This window comes from Prionailurus bengalensis, chromosome B4 (genome assembly GCF_016509475.1).
Source record: "Prionailurus bengalensis isolate Pbe53 chromosome B4, Fcat_Pben_1.1_paternal_pri, whole genome shotgun sequence".
NCBI lineage: Eukaryota > Metazoa > Chordata > Mammalia > Carnivora > Felidae > Prionailurus > Prionailurus bengalensis.
In genome coordinates this window covers 73,837,366-73,850,872 of record NC_057358.1, presented here as the reverse complement: position 1 = coordinate 73,850,872, position 13,507 = coordinate 73,837,366, and positions in this window count along the sequence as shown.

The window sequence follows — 13,507 nt, the reverse complement described above, 5'->3', positions numbered from 1 at the left end:
ATACTGCAATCCATCCCTGCAAGCTTAGTTAGCCCTCATACTATGATGTGTATGTGGCACAGTGGTCTGTTTACAGCTTTAGGCGGGGAGCTTTAAAAAAAAAAAGATGAAGAGGGACCCTGACTTCAGGTGAAATCAGTGACCTGGTACCTTAACCAAACAGACAGTTGAAAGAAGATAATATATATTATATTATAATTTTTTTTCTGAATAAAATGCCTAATGCTGGTTATTTTGAGGAAGCCAGAAAAACAAACAAGTATACTCCTCTGTGGCGATGACTGTATCCTTAAAAAAATCAGATGTGTCGGGGAGCCTGTGTGGCTCCATCGGTTGAGCCTCTGACTTCAGTTCAGGTCATGATCTTGTGGTTTGTGAATTCAAGCCCCACGTTGGGCTCCAGCTTGGAGCCTGGAGTCTGCTTTGGATTCTGTGTCTCCCTCTCTCTCTGCCCTCCCCCCCTACTTGTGCTCTCTCTCTCTCTCTCTCAAAAATAAATAAACATTAAAAAAACTTTTTTAAATTAAAAAAAAATCCGATGTGACACTTACCTACTTTGGTACTTAACAATCATGTTACTCAAATGATTGGTAGCCTTGATTCAGCAATAATGGCAGGCGGGCCACCTTATAGCTCTCAGTAATGGAGTCGTCTGGGTTAACTACTGTTTATGCCTCGCTGTCCCCTTGGTTTGCTTATGGCCACTAGGCGAATGCATGGCTCCTCTGCACTTGGCCGGGGTTTGTTGAGAAGCGGGGACAAGGCAGGCTTTGAGAACATGGTTATAAAATACTTTCGGTCGCACTTATGAGCACAAGACCCAGAATCAGACACACTCAGGCTCTATCCAGAGGAAGCCCTTTACTGGCAATGTGACCTTGAACAGGTCTCTTGATGACTCAGCCCCAATTTCCTCATCTGTAAAATGATACTTTGTCAGGTCATGGTAGGGATTAAATGACACAAGTAAGTAAAGCAGTCCGCATATAGTAAGAACTTAGTAAGCAAGTCACTATTGTGGTTTAGCCATGTCTGATTCAAAGAAATGATTGTATTTGGGATAACTCTCCCTTTAACAATAACAAATAATAATACGTGTCTCATTGTAATAACTGCTGTTTCCAAGGGCCAATGTGCCATCATGAACTCTTCCCAAACTTCTTTTTAATTATGCTTCTTTCCAATATTATCTGGGTACGTTTGGAGAGTATGATTTTGCTTTTTGTCCTTTTATCTTCGACAGCAAAAACACTCCCTCTCTCATCAGTTATAACTCTCCTAACCTTGAAAATGTATGTGGCATGAGAAGCATCTCTTTTATCACGTTGAGATGGTCGGAAAACACGGCATTTCTAGAATTAAATCATAAAAATCATTATCATTATCTCTCAACCCTTATTTAATACTCATTAGGCATAATGCAATATATAAGATCATGTGGCTGTAATTCTACAAAGGATCAACTAAAATGGTGGATTCTCCACCAATCACACTGTTCTCATGGGTTTGGTTCTTTATAAATAGGGAATCACATTTTTTTTTTTAATTTTTTTTTTCAACGTTTTTTATTTATTTTTGGGACAGAGAGAGACAGAGCATGAACGGGGGAGGGGCAGAGAGAGCGGGAGACACAGAATCAGAAACAGCCTCCAGGCTCTGAGCCATCAGCCCAGAGCCCGACGCGGGGCTCGAACTCACGGACCGCGAGATCGTGACCTGGCTGAAGTCGGACGCTTAACCGACTGCGCCACCCAGGCGCCCCAATAGGGAATCACATTTAACTTTTGATCCAAGCAAATAAAAAGCTGAGACATGTACTTTTTAATATTCAAAGCATAGACCTATAGGACTCTAAAGAATCATCTGAATAAAAAACAGTGAAATTAAAGCTAATTTAAATTTCGGGTCAAGCATTCTGGTTGTTGGTACATTGCCAACGTGCATATGGTTTGTGTATCTTGAAACAAGAAGTTAACAAATATATTCAATGTTCTGAAAGCTTCATTTATTTTTTTTATTGTGCTATAATTGACATATCAGTTTTATGTGTACAATATAATGATTCAATATTTGTATATATTGTAAAATGATCAGCACAGTAAGTCTAGTTAACATCCCACACCATCCATGGTTACATTTTTTTTTCATTTCTTAATTATAAAGGCTAAATTAAAATTTACACATAATCTCCTATAAATTTTTGGATGACTCAACATTTTGCTCCTGGTTATTTTATGTAATAGTCTTATACCTCTGTTGTACCTTTCTTACTGGACCTTTCCATATATCATTTAAAGTGGCTTTATCCTCAACAAAGAATAGGAAATATCACAATATGAGCCACAAGATGGCACACTAATAGCAGTAATACTCAGCATTAAGGAGGATAAAAAAGTAAAATAAAACCTTTCTTAAATCTACAGAGTTAAAACAGATTCTATGGATATACATTATATTATTGGATAAATGCAAACATCAAAAAGTTGACCGTAAATATGAATTACGTACACAATAAATCTTCTTTTCCCACTGACTTCTATTATAAAACCAAAGATGTGTTTCCCTCGATAATGTGTTTTTTATTTTTATTTTTATTATATTTTTAAAAAGTATTTTTTTATTTTGAGAGAGAGAGAGACAGAGCATGAGTGGGGGAGGGGCAGAGAGAGAAGGAGTGTGTCACAGAATCCAAAGCAGGGTCCAGGTTCTGAGCTGCCACCACAAAGCCCGGTGCAGGGCTCGAGCCCACAAACCATGAGATTGTGACCTGAGCCGAAGTCAGATGCTTAATGGACCGAGCCACCCAGGTACCCCGATAATGTGTTTCTTTTAGATAAAAGTTGATGTGGGTGATATAATAAATTATCATGTAGGAAAACAAAGTCTCTTGTATCAATGTGTTCGAAGGAAAATTCTATTTTAACACTTTTATTAAATGTTAAAAACGTAATAAAGCTATTAAAATGTCAAAATTCAAAGGTTGCATAGTTAAGGTTAATTTCATGTTTGACGTAACATCATACAAGTCTAGAAAACTAAACTGCACTAAATACGTGGGGCTAAAAATCACCCAGACATAATTCCTTTGCATTTCTCTGAAGGGGTTCCCAATAGTCCCTGAATGCTGAGAGGTTTTAGAAATAAATAGTCTGGACTGAATTGAAGGAGGAGAACGAAACACAGCAGAGGCAGCAATGAAAGCAGGACAGCAGATGTACAAACGCAGCAGATCCTGGAAGTCCACAGAAGCTGTTTGGGGCAGTGGGAAAGCACACTGATGGAAACAGATAGTTGGAAGGGATGTGGAATTCTGTGCAAGAGTCCTAGTGATCCAATGATTTTTTTTTTTAATCATGAATGTATGCCTGAATGAAAACCACATTCTTGTTAAATGAAATAAACACGTCTCTTTTACGAAGACCTAAAGCTACGGTATTTTATTTAGACATCATTGTTTATCAAATAACTCTTCTTCAAGGCCTGATTTACAGCTGTTTCTTAAGTGAAAATAAAACTCATACTGATGGGGTCCTAGGTGCCCCACCATCTGGCTCTCTGCTCTCGCCTAGCTACTCTCACGGGCCATGAGGTTCCAGCCAGCAAGCCTGCTTGCTGTTCTGAGTATTAGCTCCGTCTTCTCTCACCCCTTGTGCTCTGCTGTGCCAAAGATGGCAAAGGCCCTTTTCATAGTGTAGGCCTGTTGCTGGGAAACCCTGACCAGCCCCCACACTTCCTTGCATCCAGGTGGGACAATGTGACTCGTGGAATGTGAGAAGTAATCACGTGTGTCACTTCGTGGCCAAGATGATTAAGGAGTAGTGTCTTTGTGCTTTCTCTCTCCCCGTGTGCCAAGTGGATATTAACACTGGATGATGATGGAAGCCGCATATGGAAGGTGACAGAGACTCCATCAGCTCAGGGTTCCAAATGAGGATGTAAAGCAGAGCATTCCTCCACTCCTCCACCCTACCCTGCCTTCCATGCCTGCTACTCAACCAGGAATATCTGGTTTGGATTTATAGGAGTAAGAAATAAGTTGCTATTATGCTAAGTCATGAAGCTGTTGCTTCTTCTTCTTCTTTTTAAAATACAGCCAGTAGCCTTAACGAATTTATTTGCAAAGCCATTATACTATTTGAAATGGTTTTTCCATTAGAAGGGGATACAGAGACTGGTTGTTTATTAGGTACCTATATGTTAGGGATATCATAATGGTAACACCCTCACGGTGATTTATATATGATATCATTTTACAAATCTTCCCAACCCCAAGAACTAGTCATTATCATGTTATTGACCTTGACTTTTATTATCGGGTAACTCTGTTTAAGTATAGACAGTCTCTGCCTTGAGAACACTTCATATTAGAAGGTCCAGCTGAAGACTTAATTCACCACCAGGGATGGGGTTGAGTAAGCCAAAGATTGATGGGGAAAATATGGGAGATGGCCACACGGCATTCTAAAGTATTTAAGTCTGGCTGTACCATAGATACAAGCTTCAGGCTGCATAAAGAGGTAACAGAGAAAAAATGAAATTGATAGACAGTAGGCTCCAGATCAAAAATGTTATTGAATGTTGACAATACTGTATGGTACATATGAAAGTTGTTAAGAGAGTAGATCCTAAGCATGCTCATCATAAGGAAAAAATAGTTTTCTTTCTCTCTCTCTCTCTTTTTATCTATAGGGGATGATAGATGTTAGCTAAACTCATTGTGGTAATCATTTCATGATATGTAGAAGTCAAGTAATTATGATATATAGAAGTCAAATATACCTTCAACTTACATAGTGATGTATGTCAATTATATCTCAGTAAAACTTGGGGTGGGGGGGGAGGATGATATTGAATCCCAAGCCAAGAAATTTGGACTTTGGTCTATAGACAGTTGGAAGGACGGGTGTTATTAAGTCTTTTGTGCAGTCAAGTGACATGAGCCAATCCCTGCTTTCAGAAATTTTATTTGGCAATAATATTATATATAGCCAACTTACAAATTAACTTTTAGAGAAGGGTTATTCTTTGCATTGCAGGATATTTAACAGCAGGCTTGGTCTCTGTCAGCTAAGTAACAGAGGCAAACCCCACCCTCCTCAAATTGTGATAACCAAAAATATCTCCAAACATTGACAAGTAGCCTGTGAGGAACAAAATCAGCACTGGTTGAGAGCCACTGTTTTAGAGAAACAAATAGTTCACCAAGTGAGATTTGTCTTTGTTTTTGTTTGAAAACATACCACTGCCTCATCCCCTTAAATCAGGATAATGGAAGTCCTTGGCCTTGGCCCCCACCCCCTACCCCTTTCTTTTATCAGAAGGCCCAGCTGAAAGTGGCCATACCTCTCCCATAATGCAAGGGGTCTTAGGACCACAGGGATATGGCCACCTGTAGCCCATGCTCTCTCTTCTACCATATTATAGGTACCATGACCCTGGAATTCTTTGCCCAAGTAGCCTCATCTTCCAAATGACGGTGCTTGGGGGTGGCTATAGACTGAGTTTGGACATGTAGGCTAGGGTATCCACATGCCCGTGCCTAAGGTTTCTATGGTGGTAGATAGACCCAGTGTGGGAAAAGGGGAGTGGCTCTTCAAAATTCTTGTGTGGAAGCCCAATTCTAAATTTGAGTCTGACCTACCAGACTTGGGTGGGCCCTTTTGAGAAACTTAGAAAGACAATGGCAGAGGTGGTGGGGATCATCAGTGGCACCTTGTGGCCAGAGTTTTTTGTGCTAGCTGGACAAAGTGGGGTAAAGAGGAACTGAGCCACATGGAACACAACTTCTATTCGCCCCTTGCCTCAGAGTCAGAACTTGGATTCCACAATCCAATGGGGGTAGGTGGCATACTGGGAAGATCTTGGGACCCGGAACGCAGAACGCTTAAGCATTTGGGAGTTGTGTAGGACTTCACACAAAGGCACTGCAGGCTACTCAAAGGAGATGAGCAGTACAGAGCTTTGGGGGTTGCTAAGCAGAGCAGAGGATCTGGTTTAGCTCTGGATGGAAATGGAGAGAAAGTAGAGGCTGGGAGATCTGAAAGTTGTTTCTAAAATTCTAACAAGAGATGTTATGCTGAACAAAGACTGGGCTTAGGAGACAAGAGGAGGGGATGGAGAGATTTCATGAAGGCTGTATTGCTCATAAGAATGGTAGATATTAATATAACCCTGGGCAAACAGAAATATAAAGACATGCTTTGGTTCTTAAGATTTGGGGCAGAAAAGATTTAGGGGTTTACATGGGGACAAACCAAATGAAAATTTTAAACAGGATTTTAGAAGTTTACTTTCTTCTTCTTTTTCAGGACTATTTGTCTATTTCCATAACTTTTTAAATTTTGCATTTCACTTCTGTATGTGTATGTGCATGTATATATGTGTATGCATGTTTATTTTAAATCGATGCATAAAACATCAAAACTACTATCAAATAAATACTGTCAAAACATGGAAACTTAGGGATGAGTGAAGAGCAGAAGAGGTTATATTTGGAAACAACAGGGATTTGGATGCCCCCGAAATCACTCAGCCTCTGTGCCTCCCAGCATTGCCAACATGGACTTCTCTCCATGTCACTGTCCCACAAAGGCACTGACCTCTCATATATGGAGCCAATGTATGGAAAGGAGAATTGAAGAAGTATAATGTTCAAGTTTGAATCAAGAAAGAAGATTCTTTGGGCTTCATTTTTTGGTTAAGATCATCTAAATTGAACATTAATTTGAGACTGTATACAACAACCTTGAGGTATCCTCAAAAAAAGGTAACCATTCTATAGTTGGAAAATTTCGACAGGCAATTGCATTCACATTAACCTTTTGTTGGGACATATACAGGAGTGAGATGTCTCTGAATCGTTAGCATTTTCCACAACTGGAAAATTCCACCATTTTCAACAAGTTTTCAGACTGGCTCCTTTGGGTCCAATGACTATAAAGTGCCAGTTAGAAAACTGCAAACAATGGGCTCACAAGGCCTGGACGAATTCCAAATCATTTTAGTGGGCTTATCAAGCCTTCTTCTAGACAATGGAAAAAATGTGGGAAATGCAGTAGCTACTTGAAAGAACATTATTGTTCAACACTGAGACGCCTCTGTGCACTGTGTTTTGATACACTTCAAAGTTCATAGAATCAGGGCATCTCAAGTCAGAAGAGGCCTTACAAGGTCATTTAAAGCTGTCATTCTTTTTCCCATTTACCTTTACATAGACAGATATATTTATATCAACATTTTTTTTAATTTTTTTTTTTCAACATTTATTTATTTTTGGGACAGAGAGAGACAGAGCATGAACGGGGGAGGGGCAGAGACAGAGGGAGACACAGAATCGGAAGCAGGCTCCAGGCTCCGAGCCATCAGCCCAGAGCCTGACGCGGGGCTCGAACTCACGGAGCGCGAGATCGTGACCTGGCTGAAGTCGGACGCTTAACCGACTGCGCCACCCAGGCGCCCCTCAACATTTTTTTAATGTTAACCCTGTGCAAAATGCTGGGATTGGTGTGACACGGGAAGGAAAGAAAAAAAAAAACCCAATATGAGTCAATGAAGACATATCTTTCCTGGGTATGCGGAAAGGTGCCATTGGAGATGTGGCAATACTGAGTATAACAGAAAGTTCCTAAGCAAAGTGACAAGTTCTTTGAGTGTAGCTGAAGCAGCAGAGGTGATTCTACCTGAGGACATTATCAAGTAGCACCAAGAAAAAGTGTCCCTGATAACCATCACCACCCCTGGTAAGCATCCCCATATGCTCTTGAGCTCTGGACCAGTTTACAACCAAGTTGTGTTTGACCCACCTTGACCTCTTAAAGGAGACTGTGGAATCTAACTTTATCTTTGGCTCTTATATCCTTTAAATGTTTATTTGTTTATTTATGAGAGGGAGAACAAAGAGGACAGGGGCAGAGAGAGAGAGAGAGAGAGAGAGGGAAAGAGAGAATCCCAAGTAGGCTCTGACACAGGGCTCCGTCTCATAAACCTTGAGATCATAACCTGTGCTGAAATCAAGAGTCAGACGCTTAACCAGTTGAGCCACACAGGTACCCCAGGCCCTTATATCCTTAATTTTGGACATTTAACTGATCTTCTATTTTAACACAGGTCTAATTTATTTGCCATTTCATTTTCCATTGAATTCAGTTGATTTAAAAGTTCTCATCTCACACTGTGTATCAAAATAAAAACTTGAACAATTACTTAGTTCTTACATGTCTTCGTATTTTGTACCCTTTTTAATTCTGCTTAATGGTACTGAATGGTTGCACTTTCAGTACAGAGTTGTGACAGCTTAACATTATACATTTATGAAATAAAGTTATCGTGATTAATATAAAAAAGTGGAGTGATCAGCAAAACCTTTTCAGAAAGGGTAGGAGGTGAATTCAGAAGTGCTGTTTAGATTAGATCTGTGTGACTGGGCTAGAAGAGCATGTGAAGTAGAGGGAATGAGACGCAAAAATGTGTGGAGGTAGGAAGAACAAAACGGGCCAGTAGGACATCAGTGCACCAGTTGACCTGATGGAAAGTTCACGTAAAAAAGAGTAGGAGCCAAGGTTAAGGTAGGCCTTTGTAACCATGAATTGATGAGTCTTTATACTATTCTGAAAACAATGATGAATCTTGAAGCTTCTAGAGCAGGGGATGAACAATAAACCCACCTGTTGATAGAGGAATTCACTCATGGAAAAAGAAAAAAAAAACTACTCAAGGAAAAAAGTATTGATTCTGATTTAAGAGAAACTATGGATCTGATATTCCCATTAAAGAAATCTATAATAATGACTTCAATTTATGCTTGATGAGCTGGGCTTCTTCCACACTCATCTCTAGGAAATAGGTCCTGTTGCCTGCCCCTTAGTCCTTTATTGCTGCCACCTATTAGAATAAGGAGAAGTATCAGGCCTGGAGAATATTCATCAGAACTCTGAGGACATAGCCTTTCAGGATAGTGCTAAAAAAGGGTGTAGGCAGAATGGGGGCTGTATTAGTCTTCTCCGGCTACCATAACAAAATGCCAATGACTAGATGGCTTAACCAACAGAAATTTATTTCTTATGGTTCTGGAGGCTGGGAAGTCCAAGATCAAGGTATTAGCCACTTCCATTTCTGGTGAGATCTTTCTTCCTAGCTTGTAGACACCTTCCTTCTTGATGTGTCCTCAAATGTCAGAGAGAGAGAGAGAGAGAGAACAAGAAAGCAAGATAACTCCCTTCCTCTGCTAAGGCTACAGTCTTATTACAGCTCACCATTATGACTTCATTTATCATTTAATCCCCTGATACAGTCACATTGGGGGGTTCGGCCTTAAATATATGGTTTGTTGTTGTTGTTGGGGGGTCAGTCACAGTTTAGTCCATAGCAGGGAGTTAGGGGCAATCACTGAATCAAATGAACATTGAAGATTTTTCATTTACTCAGGATTTGGGAAATAGCGTGGTAGTTGCCAAATCATCATTGTGGCAGGTAAAAACATAATATTTTCTACTACATTCTCTCACTATTTTAACAATCCTAAAACTGATAAAGACTATTCTTTTATATATTAAAGTTGTGTAAAACATGATACATGATTAATAAGTTATTTTAGGTAAATATATTATAACCGTACGGAATCAAGTAGACTGCCAAATCTATCTTTTGATAATAATAGTTTTCACTTAGTTGATCACTAAGCATGTGTTGGAGTTTTATATAAATTATCTCATAAATCCTATTAATGCTCTGATGTAAATAAAGATTTCCACTCCATAGATGAGAAAATTGAAACTTGGAGAATTTAGGTAGTAGGACAAGACAGAGCCAGATTTCAAACTCAGGCTTCTATGATTCCTAAGCCCAGAAATTCCCCTCTTCTTGGTATTCTTGATATCACATTGTTTTTCACTGCATTGATGATATAACAGATAAAAATGACATTTTCAAAAATCAAACTATTGAAAGGATTGGGGAATGACAACCATCAACATTACCCAGAGAATTGTGGTTTTTTAACCCTAATTAGTTCTCATCTTCCATTATAAAACTCAAACATGCACACAAATTGGGTCCATGGAATCAGAATCTTTAAGGATGGGACCTAGGGATCTGCATTTTATAAAGTTACCTAGGTGGTGCTAGTGATTGGTCTAGATTTAAGATTGTAGTGGGTTGAATGGTGGCTTTCCAAAAGATATGTCTTGGTCCCCAGAAACTATGAATGTGACCTTGTTTAGAAAGAGTCTTTATAGATACAGTTCACCTAAGGATTTCTAGATGGGATCATCCTGGAGTATTTGGGTGAGCCCTAAATTCAGTGACAGCATCCTTATAAGAGACACAGAGATGTGAAGACAGAGGCAGAGATTAGAATTAGGCAACCACACTTCACTGAATGCGTGGAGCTACCAGAAGTTGGAAGAGGCAAGGAAGGATTCTCCCCTAGAGCCTTCATAGTAAGTGCAGCCATGCCAAAACCTTGATTTCTGGCCTCTAGAATAAGGAGAGAATCCATTTCTGTTGTTTAAGCCACGACATGTGTGGTAATTTGTTACAGCTTCCCTAGGAAGCTGTATCCAAGGACCTACAGATTTAGATGATATCAAGTAGCAAAAGAAATTAAGGCAGGATTGAATATGGGAGTGAGACAGAAAATAATTGGAAATAATATAGGTCTTCTTTTTTGCCACTCAGGAATGCTCACAATTTAATAGTCTATTTTGATTTTGGTCTTGCACCATTCAAAACTCCATCTTTGCATCATTAGCCATTTCAAAAATATTGAGCAGACTTGTAAATTTCTATTTACATTAACTGGGAAAGGTCATTCAAGTCTATATAGTTAAACCCATTGTGCACATAGGTTTTATGAGTCCCAGAGCCTTGGGAAAACATACAATTCAATGCCTTGTGGCAAGTTTAGGCAGTCAGTGGTGAGGTTAATAAAAACAGAGTCAATAGATAATAATTACCCAGAGAATACGAATCCACTGAGAGAACGGGAGATGAAGGGGGAGAGGTATCGCTTTTACTTTGTGCCCTTGGAGGTGCAAATGCCATTTCCTTCTGTTCTTTAGCAAGAATAGCTCCCAGTAGTAAAGGCTTTTCTCCTCTTCGGGAGACTGTGCAAGACAGACAGTAACACTTCCATAGTTAACATGATTAAAAATCAGTAAAAGATAATTATCTATGGTCTTCTTGGGTATCAGGCCAATAATTCTTTTCCCTCTCTATTTGCTTTAAAATAGCATGCCATCCCTTCAAGGACTCAGAGCTGAGTACCAATTACCTACATGTCAATTAAAAATAAATAAAAATAGGGGTGCCTGGGTGGCTCAGTCGGTTGAGCTCCCGACTTTGGCTCAGGTCATGATCTCATGGTTCATGGTTCCAGCCCCGCCTCGGGCTCTGTGCTGATAGCTCGGAGCCTGGAGCCTGCTTCCCATTCTGTGTCTCCCTCTCTCTGGCCCTCCCCAGCTCATGCTCTGTCTCACTCTCTCTCTCAAAAATAAATAAACATGAAAAAAATATTAAAAATAAATAAATAAAAATACTAAGTGTTAAGTCCTATTTTACTGCCAGTTAAGAAAATATCCAACGTTACGTTGGTCTAACCTCCCACGGTTGTATTTTACCTGTATGCTGGACTCTAGACGGACCTCTTGAGATTACAATTACATTGTGTTAGAAATGCATTAAGTTGCATTTATGTTTCTAGTACTAACATCTTCCCTAAACCCCAGACTGGATGCTCCTAAACTCACTTGGCATCTCCCCTTGGATAAGTAGCCAAAAAAGAACTTTCAATTCCCCTCCCAACCCCCCAATCTTACTCTTCCTTAATGTTCCCTATTTCACCACCATTCACACAATTGCTCAACACAGAAACCATGGAGTCATTCTCTCCTCTTCTCTTTCTGGCAACCACCTTCCTCACATCTGTATCAGATAAAATTGTTTCAATCTTGCAAAACATCCTGAATCCCATCACTTCCCTCAGCCTGCTCCATCATATTACCTAGATCAGTGCAATTGCCTTCAACTGGTCTCCCTGCTTCTCTGCTGGCCCCCACAGTTTGTTTTTACCCAGAAACCAGAGTTTTCAAATATAAACCAGATTCTATTTAATTATGTCTTCCCTACATTAAACCTTCTAGTGACTCTGGATTATTTAGCATATAGGTAACTGTAGACATTGAGACTCCCAAATAACTGTAGTTTAATGAGACTAAAGGGCTGTTAATGAGGACTCCACAGTTCAGAGAACCTGGTGACCCATATCTTATTGTTCTTCTATACATAACGTGTCCCCCTCGTCCATGTGGTTCAAGATGCATCAGTATTACCACACCTGCTTTCAGGTCAGTAGGAAGTGGGAAAGAGGCGGGCATGTTCCTTTCTATAAAGCTATAACCTTGAAAATAAGCATATCACTTACACTCACATCCTATTGGCCAGTAATTGGTTGTGTTGCCACATTTAACTGCAAGCGAGGCTTAGAAATATCTTTGAGATATATTACTGAGCAGGAAAGTATGGATTCTATCAAAATAGCAAAAAGGGAGAATGGATATTCAGGGGTGTTATGGTAGACTAGGTTGTGGTAATAAAATGACCCAAATACGTTATGGCTCAACAAAATGGAAGTTCATTTTTTTTTTTCAACGTTTATTTATTTTTGGGACAGAGAGAGACAGAGCATGAACGGGGGAGGGTCAGAGAGAGAGGGAGACACAGAATTGGAAACAGGCTCCAGGCTCTGAGCCATCAGCCCAGAGCCAGACGCGGGGCTCGAACTCACGGACCGCGAGATCGTGACCTGGCTGAAGTCGGACGCTTAACCGACTGCGCCACCCAGGTGCCCCTCATTCATTCATTTTTTTTTTTTTTTTTTACATAAGCATTTTGGGAGAGTGAACGGGTTGTTGGCCAGACTTCTCTCAACATGGTCATTAGGGTTCCAGGTGATGGTGGCTCTGTCATCTTTAACATATATATTTAAGGTTTGTCATCAACATTTCCATCCCAGAGAACAAGAAGGGAGAAATCGCGCAAAGATGCATGTGTGGGTGATTTTTATTGGCCAGTCCTGGAAGTAGGGCACATCACTTCCACTCATGTTCCCTTGCTCGGTTCTCATTCACAGGACACATCTAAGGGCAATACATACTGTGACATTTGTTCTGGCTCTGTGCCCAGGAGAAAGAGAACAGAGATTTGGATGACTACCTAGCAAGCTTACCATCCCACACAGAATAAAATCCAAAGTCCTTATCAGACTTAAAGTCCAAACTTTCTTCAGCCTTCCTCCTGCTAAATTAGATCCAGCCTCAGTGGCCCTCTTTCTGGTCCTTGAACTTATCAAGTCTGTTTTCACCCCTGGGTCTTTGCAATTGCTCTTTGTTCTGTCTGGAATCCTTTGCCTCACATTTTCACTTGCCTGGTTCCCTCACTTCATTGAGTTCTCAGCTTAAAAAATATCTCCTCAGAGAAACCATTGCAGCCACCATTTCTGCACCCTCCATAT